We start from the raw sequence: 10145 nt of genomic DNA, 5'->3' as shown, positions 1-10145 counted from the left end.
ATGGCCCCAATCATGCCAGGAAAACATGCCCCAAACCATAACAATGCCCCACTGGCTTGAAGGGTTGTACTCATGCATGTGGGGTACATGCTGTCATGCTGTTTCCGCCAAATTCTCACTCTGCCATCTGCATGATGCAACTGGAAACGTGATTCATCGGACCACATGACTTTTTTCCAATGCTCGACTGTTCAATCCTTGTGTTCTTGTGCGAATTGGAGACATTTTATCTTGGTAACTGCAGATAGCAAAGGTGTTCGAATAGGCCTTCGACTTCCATTTCCCATAGGATGCAGTGTACGGCTAATTTGCCTACAAACGTCAGGTGGTCATAATAATCTGGCCACTCCATGTAGTTTTATTGATCTCAGAGAGGAAGGGAGAGGGAGATAGATAGAAACATCAATTATGAGATACTCCCCACCAGAGATGGGGCCCGCAACACAGGTGATTTGCCCTGACCAGGAATTGAACACTGACCTCCTGGTTCATAGGTTGATGCTCAACCACTGAGTCACACTGGCCAGGCTCATTTAATTTTTAGCATTTTCTATAAAATTAATAAGGAAAGATTTTGGGAGATATTTTTAAAAGTTGTCATATTGTAATCATGACCATGTAGTTAAGTATTACTCATTAAAATGCAGGTGAATTATGTCTTACAGTGATAAATGTTTCTGATATACTTGCCACTTGATGAAACAGATATACTGGGCAGACATGATCTAGACATTGCTTTATGGATGGTAATATGTGTCTGTTCAAACATGTTTATTCCAATAACTGGGAGATAGATGACAAAAGAGTTCCATTAGGACCAAGGAGAATGAACCGTGTGTGTAGAGTCACAACTCTGGGCACTTTATAGGAATTTCTTTGTTTTTAACCTGGGCTGCTTTATTCTTGCTTTCTCAGCTCACCAATAAGTGTGCTTGGCTCCAGTGAATAAGGGGGTCATCTTTAGGTGGTAGTAATTTACAGTCTTACTTCTGTTGAAGAGTTTTTCTTGAGAGTCACAGGATTTTAGCCTTTGTGTTAGAGAGCAGCAGAACACAGCTGGCAGGCTCAGGGTCCCCCCGGAAGGAGTGAAATGAAGTGCTCTTACAGAAGGCTGGGAAAGGTTAAGGGAACAATCAGAACTGGAACCTGAGGCTCCTTTGAGTATAGATACAAAAATGGAGGAAATGGTTGGTTCTGGGAGCGTACTTACTTAGTGCTGGAGTCCTGAAAGAGAGGGTCTAGTTACAGGCTCTGTGGTTAAGAGAAAAAGGCAGCCACTGCTAGAAGGAAGCAGGGATCGAAGTGGATGCTAAATATCTTAATTCACTTGAAGCAAGCATTTAACTTTGCAACAATTTATCAGTAGGTCCTAAAATACCATTAAACAATGATATATGATTACTAATACATCTAAACTCTGGGCAAGGAAAATTACAGTTTTTCTTGCCTTATCCTGCCCCTGGAGTTACAGAATACAATCTTAAAATAAGGGCTTTACTCTGTTAATGTTGTAATATCCCACATGTTTTAATTCACTAAATATACCATTGTGTATGGGTCTATGGTGATTTTTCCCCCCCAGAAAAGTAGGTTTGTTTCAAAGCTCTGTTAGGGCCCTTTAGGTTAGAAGAGCATGTGAAAGAGCTGCAGTTTAAATTCAGCATCTTCTCCTTCATTTCTCCCCACTTTCCTTCCCTTAGGTAGCGGTGTTTATTGAGCACCTTCTATGTGCTACACACTGTGCCAGAGGAGCAGCGATGGGGGGTGGGGACAGGGTTGGTATTAGTTTCTGCAGCTCCAGTCTGTGATCAGGCCTGTGGCTCCTGTCAGTCAAGTTGTTGCTGATCCCTGCCACTACCTGCCCTGCGACCCCCCCGCCCCCGCCTTTTTCTTTTTTTTGAAGGGTTACTAAGTCAGAAGAGGAGTTTTATCTTTTACTGGCTTACTTTCTCCTAAGACTTACTCAGGTGAGTAGTAATATTAACTTAGGTGATTTTTAGCTTTATCTATATTGGGATGCATGAAATTGTGGAAATTCAGAGATGCAAAAGGAAATAACACCCTTCTCATCTGGCAGGGGAAATGGGTGATCTCTAAGCTCAGATAAGCTTAGGTGATCTGCCTAAGCTTAACTACGGTAGTAATAAGGTTAAATAGAAATTTTGATGCTATTTGAAGTATTTATGGCCATTTTTGAGTACTTTTTTGATAAATAAATTATTAACGTTAATACTTTATAATGATATTTTGGGAAATAGAGAATTATATGATGATATTTGCCCAATGATTTTTTAAAATCAACTCTTAGAATTCAAATTAGTAATGATTACATAAACAATATCATAATTTTTATACTTTTTGAGGATTTTTTATTGCTTATTAATTTGGTTATATTTTATGTGTCTCTTTTAAAACCAAATGTGTTAAAATGAAAGTTTTGAGGTATAATTCCAGAGAATCTGTAATTGATTTTAATGATACATGAGACATTTTTTGTCAAACTGAGCTAGAAAACTATCTTAGAATAGCTGTATTTAGATTTTAATGAAACTAGGCAGAAAGGAGACTAACGTGAGTTTCCTTTTTAGTCTTTTAAATGAAAAAGTGCATCATTTGTCCTATATATCTTACTCATCATCAGTCATAGAAAGCATTCATTCCCATGAGGCAGATAATGGATTCAGAATGCTGAAAGGAATGGAAGACTGTCATTCAATGCAGATGAGTTTTAGTAATATTCTTATCATGAGAAATTGGGTTGCGGAACCTTCACATTTGAAATTAAGTTGCTATAGATATATTTAATTAAAAGTAGATTGCTTTAACCTTTCTTTAAGTTAGAAATTGGTTTAAAATCTTAAATTTATAGTTTGTATTTAACTTGTATTCAGGACTTACCTTTAATAGGGATTCTTTATAAAGTTTAGCCCTAAAAAGCTACATTTTAATTGAACTATTACAGTGAACATATAAAGTTTCTGAAAGGATTTTGTAACTTAGTATATTGGATCAAATATGGTTTACTTTTCTTCTCATGGAGAAAGTAACCAAACTTATCAAGCCAAACTAAAAACTGAGAACAGCCGAAACCGGTTTGGCTCAGTGGATAGAGCATCAGCCTGCGGACTGAAAGGTCCCAGGTTCAATTCCGGTCAAGGGCATGTACCTGGGTTGCAGGCACATCCCCAGTGCGGGGTGTGAGGAGGCAGCTGATCGATGTTTCTCTCTCATTGATGTTTCTAACTATCTCTCTCCCTTCCTCTCTGTAAAAAAATCAATAAAATATATTAAAAAAACAAACTGAGAACAAAAGGTCGGGGAGGAGGTATGTCTTCTCAACTCTCCTAACACCTCATCAACACAATTCCTTAATCATTATAAATTACATTTCTTAGTGTTTTAGTGTTATCACCTGATGGCTTGGATTTTCATTTATAAGAGTGCCCATGTATAGAACTTTTCTAAAAGTTAAATTATGTAAATAATTAAATGATCAAAGTAGAATAGCAAACATAAATGAGAATATATTTTGTGTGCATGTGTTGGCAAAACTTGCAAACTCTATTATTAACCAGTTTTTAGGTTAATTAGAGGAAAGCAGAGTGCTCTAAACTATTTTTTTTTTAATCTAATTGTGTACTCTTAGCTCAAGGCTTTTAAAAAAGTTAAGTTGGATGTGTGGTTAACTAATAATCTTGACCATTTCCCCCTGCTGTGGAACTGCATTTCTAGTTTGAGGACATGGAGACCCCTTGTTCTGAGTAGATGCTGATCTTTGGGCTGTGTTTGTGGCCTTGCTGGTTCCCCAGTTTGAGAAAAGCCAGAGGAAGTGCGATGGTTGACAGGATTGACACCAATTTCCTAAGCTCCAATCTATGATCACGATGCCTATGGCTTCTATCAACCAAATTGTCACTGATTCTTTTTTCAAAGGGTTACTAGGTCAGAAAAGGGATTCTGTTTTTTACTGGCTTATTTTCTCCTAAGACCTGCTCAGATGAGTAGTGATATTACCATAGTACTTTATAGCTTTATCTATCGTGGTAATTAAAACTTTTTTTTAATATCTAGGTTAATACTGACTAGTACAAAAGTATCTCACATTAATGGTGCATATTAAACCAAATTAAATTGTCAACAGTCTGTTTATAATAACCTTCATTTTCTTTTTAAGTGAAAGGCTCCTATAGAAAATGGTCCAATTTGTTCTCCATTTTCCTCCTCTCACCGGGTAAATTAATCACATACTGAAATCTCCTATAAATATACCATCTTCACCCAGAAAGGAGTTGCAACATTATAGAGTTGTTCAGCTTTTCTCAATGTAGATCAAGATTCATACACTTGCAGAGGCTTAGCATGGTCATATTAGGCATGCAGAACATGAGAATTTGTTGTTGTTAAAAACAGATAAATTGTCTTCATCTGACTCTATTTTGTTTCACACTTTCATCATCAGCCATGTAGGAAGAGCCTCCTATCTACAGTACTGTGTAACCAGTAACATCAAGTGAAGTTGTGCATATGTGAGCTCTTATTAGTGCCTGACATTTAGTATATTAATGATAAATATTTCCTTGCAAGCTCAGTTTTTGCTTTTGTCCAGCATTTTCCCAAGTTTAAATGGAGAATATGACCGTTATTGTTTAGTTTATCCAAACATGGTTTTATTGGGTTACCCTTCAAAATTTTGGACTCTTGGACTCTCTTGCTAGGATCACTGGTGGTATTCTCCCAAATTGAAAGCATTACATAATCTTTCTATGGAAAAAATGGGGTGTACCTGGTGAATCCAACTGTTAAATTTCTCCAGGATAAGATACTCCTTTCTTATGAAATTTGGTTTTATCTCTTTACCAAATGTTCCAATATTTTATTTCCAAACCACTGGAACAATATTAGGACAAAGTTGAAGATAAAACCATGAAAAGCTCACCCTTTCCGATGTAAGATGAGAAATAAGTCGTGAAAGCTTCAGAGAAGAAATAGCATTAGATAATGAGAAGAGTGTTCTATTGTTTGGGTGGGGAGCTCTCCCTGTTCCCATCTGTTGCTGGGGGATGTGGGTTTCTTGTGTTACCTTGAAAAAGGAATTTTTTGAGATTCGCACAAGAGGATAAAAAAATGTAGAAAGCTTTAATTCTGTGTAATTAAACCTCTGAGTTTCTAAGGTCCCTTGAAAAAGTGCAGTTGTGCCTTTTAAAGGGCTAGAATTAAAGCTGTTGCCTAGAGTTTCTGTTCCATGTTGAAGCAATGTCCAATCTAGTATAAAGCTAGCTTAGTTTGTGCTCCCAGTTGCAATCCTTCAGTCCATGTGTGTGCTGTCTGCAGGGTCACTGGCTATGGAGGAAACATGGACGACCAAGAGAAGAACCAGAGAATCAAATTCCAAGAGAGCCAAGAGTGCTAAGAGCCAAGAGAGTGCACTCCTTTATCTTGGAATTATGTATTCCCCAAATGTTCATGGGCTTACAGTAGCCCTGCCCCCTCTAGCCAATGATCTCTGTTCCCAGGTTTGACTGACAGACACCTTCCCTATGCTGCTCCAACTTCACTGTGCATGCTCCCATCCTCCCCTTTTGTTCAGTCCCTTCCCCCATTGATCTGTTGGAAATGGACTGGTGGTTCTCTGGGGAGTGAAATTGCAGCTTCCTGATGAAGCTGCCCAAATGACATGCTTATAATGTCTGGCCTTCCTTTTGCTCCTTTCCTATTATTAATAACTAGCTAATTACAGAAATTTCACTATCATGATACAGAAGAAGGAGAAGGGATTAATATGTAGTTTACAATATTATTTATAATAATAAAAGGGTAATATGCTAATTAGACCGGACGTCCTTTCTGGCATCATTCCAGATGTCCTTCCTGATGAAGCCGGGGCCGGAGCAAAGCAGCCCGGGTCCCGGGTGCCTGCCAGCAGCCAGAAGAAAATAGCCTGGGTCCTGAGTGCCCGAGGGAAGGAAGGCCTACTCTTGCATGAATTTTCGTGCATTGGGCCTCTAGTTTATAAATATAAAAGTCTAAGCGACCATTATGGCGGAATTACCAGAATGACTGGTTGCTATGATGTGCACTGACCACCAGGGACCAGACGTTCAAAGCCAGGGTCATGGCTGGTGAGTGCAGCGGTGGTGGCAGGAGCCTCACCTGCCTCTGTGGCAGCACTAAGGAGTAGTGAGCCGAGTAGTAAGGAGCAGTGAGCAGGCGGGCAGTAAGGAGCAATTGGTCCCAGACTGTGAGAGGGATGTCTGACTGCTGGCTTAGGCCCGCTCCTGCGATTGGGCCTATGCCGGCAGGCGGATACCCCCTGAGGGGTCCTGGACTGCGAGAAGGTGCAAGCCGGGCTGAGGGACCCTCCTCCCCCAGTGCATGAATTTTGTGCATGGAGCCTCTAGTTGTATATAATATCTAAAATCTAGTGAACATTTTTAATTGTGCAATAATAGTTAGCTATGGACTATTTCACTAAATCTTTCCAGTGACCCAGGAGCAAATTGAGACGTGGACTTCAGAATTCATACTTGCTAACCTGTGCCAGAGCTAGGATTGCATTTAAGGCAATGGGTTCTGTCCTATAACCACTGAGATGGAGAAGGCTGGAACCATGAACTTTAAGGAGAGTAAGTTCCAGTTGCAGCTTTTCCTGGCAGTGCTAAAAAGTGTTGTTCATTAACAGAGAGTTGTTTCTATATTTTACAGACATGGAAATTTAGATTCAAGAAGTTATGTTACCTACTAAAAGTCATATATCTAGTAATTAATAATTGAAAGGTTTAGCTACAACTATTCTATACATATTTATTTCATGAAGGCTCTGCTTACCAATCGCATCCCAATTTCATACCCTTGAGTTATATGCAACTCCTGTTATGTGCATCTGGCACTCATGTTTATGTCTCTGGAAGCTGACTGTAATTTTGGGATGATTTTATATCTAAACTATACGGTATCAGTTTTGAGTGTGCATGGATGTGTGTGTGTGTGTGTGTGTGTGTGTGTGTGTGTGTGTAACAATATCTATGTATAATACATTGGATATGTAACTAATTAAATGGTTTGCATTATTTACCTTTGAGTTGTGAGACAGGACAATTAAAGGAAGTAGAACTGACTTGAAAGAGAACATATATATGATTTTTGTTGCTTTTATGTTTGTAGTATTCAAGAATCAAACGTGATATCGTTAATATCACATTTGTTTTAACCTCGGCTACCACTTTTCAAATCCAATCTTATTTGTCTGTATCTGTTGCTTACAAGTTTCACTGTATTGTGTGTAGCATGAATTTTACCTTTCAAGGTGATTCTGAAACTAATCTTGAAGGCAAGAATTTGTTGGATGATATGACATGATGATAAATTGTGTGGGTGAGGGAAAGTTAGTAATCAAGTTGCAGAGCATAATGTTTAATGTGACATTATTTATTTTAAGACAGATATACACAACACACACAACTTTTTATTTCTAGAAATAAAGATAAATATATGTACACATATAAATGTGTGTGTGAATTTACTGAAGTAGGCATGGAAGGAGATCCCCTGACTTTTTAGTGTACTGTTTTAGGGAAAGCGTGGGAGTTTTAGGGTAGGTGATCAATTGAGTTATTTTAGTAGGACTTAATCATGTTTATGAACAATTGTAATGTCTTGTATAGGAAAGCAAGACAGTAAAGAGATCATAGCTGGTTTAATTTTTTTTTAAACAGGGTTGCCATCATTTAAAATTGTGATTCATGATTATGATACTCTTATGGAATGCTTTGGAGATATTTGTTTTGTTAGTATAAGTAATAATGAAAACAGAGACGATGAATTATTAACAAATCTTTAGTACATATATTAAGATACATCACTATTGTCAGTTTTAAATCACATGTGTAACGATACAGTAGTGAGTAGTTCTGATAGATATTTGTTTAATGCACACTATTGCTGTACCCGATCCGTACTGGAGCTGGAGGGATATCTAACTTATTACTTTTGGTTGTTATTTCTGTACCTAGCTGTTATCATCTTATTTGATTCATAGTGCTACATCTCACATTTAGTTCATTCATTTCGGAGCCTTGTCCACTGTGGATCAGTTGTTTGGGCATCATCCCCCCGCACCAGAAGGATGTGGGTTGGATTCCTGGTCAGTACACACGTCCATGCTTTGGGTTCGATTCCCTGTAGGGGGCATGCAGGAGGCAGCTGATCAATGTTTCACTCTCACATAGATGTTTCTCTCTCCCTTCCCCTTCCTCTCTCTAAAAATCAATTTTAAAAATCTTAAAAAAAGAATTTAGAGAGAAAGTAAACACATAGAGTTAGGGCAGAAGTAATAGGACCTTGTTTGATATAAGTGTCTACCTGGTATTGAAGGGCTTAAATCCACATAATCTCAGATAGGACAGCCGTCATTATAATTGTGGAGATCTCCTCTCTGTGCATAGTAGAGACCTGGGGCAGGCACAGAGGAAGCAAATACTGCCTCCAGAGTCTCATATTCAAAGGGTTTGTGCAGTTGACAGATGGCTAATGATCAAGAGAGGATGGAGGGTGCTTAGTCTGTTCAAAAAAGGGTACTGAGGCCTAGCCTCCCGTGTTGTGAGATGAAAAGGAAGAGACTTGCAGGCTCTGTGGTTAAAAAAAAAAAACACTGGGGAAAACAGTATGGAGTTTCTTTAAAAAATTAAAAATGGGGATCCTTTTGTCCCACCAATCCCACTTCTAGGAATATATTTGAAGAAACAGGAAGCACTAATTAGAAAGGATATATGCACCCATGTGTTCATCGCAGCATTATTTATGATAGCCAAGATCTGGAAACAGCCCAAGTGCCCATCAGTAGATAAGTGGATAAGAAAACCTGTGGTACATTTATACAACGGAATACTACTTGGCTGTAAAAAAATAAGGAAATCTAATCTTTCTGGAAGCATGGATGTGTCTTGAGATTATTAATGTAAGTGAAATAAGCCAGTCAGAGAAGGACAAATACCATATGATCTCACTTATATGTAGAATCTAGTGGACAAAATAAACTGACGAATAAAATAGAAACAGAGGCAGGGATACATGGAATAGACTGACAGCTGTCAGACGGGAGGGGCATTGAGGGCTGGATGAAAGAAGGTGAAAGGATTTAGCAAAAGCGCGCGCGCGCACACACCCATATACACACACACACAATCGCGCATCTCACATGGACACTAATAACAGTGTGATGATAGAGGGAAAGGGGGGTGGAATTGGTGGAGGTGGATCAATGGGAGATAAATGGTGATGGAAAAATACTTTGCTTGGGGCAATGGACACAGGATGCAGTGTGTAGATGATGTTTTATTAAGTTGTACACTTGAAACATGTATGGTTTTGTGAACCAATGTCACCCTACTACATTCAATTTAAGAAAAGTGACAGCAACATATTAATGATTTTCTTTACATTTTACAGTTTTGCACTTGATTAGTACAATTGTTAAGAAAAACTTGATTATGCACTTTGACTTTATTAATTTAGAAGCCAGAAAACCTGATAATAGTAAGTGGTTTAAATGTTTTTTATTTTAATGTAATTGCCTTAATGGCAGTGAGATTTATTCTTGAACATGTTAAATCTTTATGTAACTTGCCAGTATTTTCCTGAAATTGGGTCTCTGATTTCAGAAATGGGAGTGGGGAAAGATGTGAAAATACATGGCCTCAAGCTTTCTAAAATCCAAATTGAAACTTGTACTATAAAGAGAGAAGTTTAACTTGAGAGTTTATGCCTACATCAGCATGACATAAAGTAGCAATTGAAGTTTTCTTACAACCCATGGATCTAATAAACATATTGGTTCATTTAAAAATGATTCAGTTTTCTTGGATTTTAGATTTCAGAAAAAAAGGATAGCCTAATGAATTATGTCCTATGTGTGTTATAAATGTAGAAATCACATACAGAGGTCTGTTTTAGATGCTATTTGTTTAAATATGGATAACTAGGCATTTTGTGAATTTTTAGATTAATAGTCTATTGAGCTATTAATAGATTGTCTTTTTTTAAAAAAATATTTTATTGAGTTTTTACAGAGAGGAAAGGAGAGAGATAGAGAGTTAGAAACATCAATGAGAGAGACACATCGACCAGCTGCCTCCTGCACACTCCCCACT

General features: G+C 38.0%; 1 protein-coding gene and 1 long non-coding RNA gene across 2 annotated transcripts in view; both read left to right on the top strand.

The window, feature by feature from the left end:
• GBE1 (glucan (1,4-alpha-), branching enzyme 1) overlaps positions 1 to 10145 on the top strand; it is a gene marked incomplete at its 5' end in the record, with an annotated part of 290260 nt that overhangs the window by 29062 nt on the left and 251053 nt on the right. The gene's annotated exons all lie outside the window — the stretch shown is intronic.
• Positions 5062 to 10145, top strand: part of LOC107182288 — a 17271-nt gene continuing 12187 nt past the window's right edge. The window contains exons 1-2 of the long non-coding RNA XR_001513004.1: positions 5062 to 5075; positions 9316 to 9318. This is a non-coding gene — a long non-coding RNA (uncharacterized LOC107182288). The remainder of the gene's footprint in view (positions 5076 to 9315; positions 9319 to 10145) is intronic.

The sequence above is a fragment of the Myotis davidii genome, unplaced genomic scaffold (assembly GCF_000327345.1).
Source record: "Myotis davidii unplaced genomic scaffold, ASM32734v1 scaffold1071, whole genome shotgun sequence".
Classification (NCBI taxonomy): domain Eukaryota; kingdom Metazoa; phylum Chordata; class Mammalia; order Chiroptera; family Vespertilionidae; genus Myotis; species Myotis davidii.
Note: the sequence above shows the minus strand (reverse complement) of the source record. Positions and strands in the feature narration are given on the sequence as shown.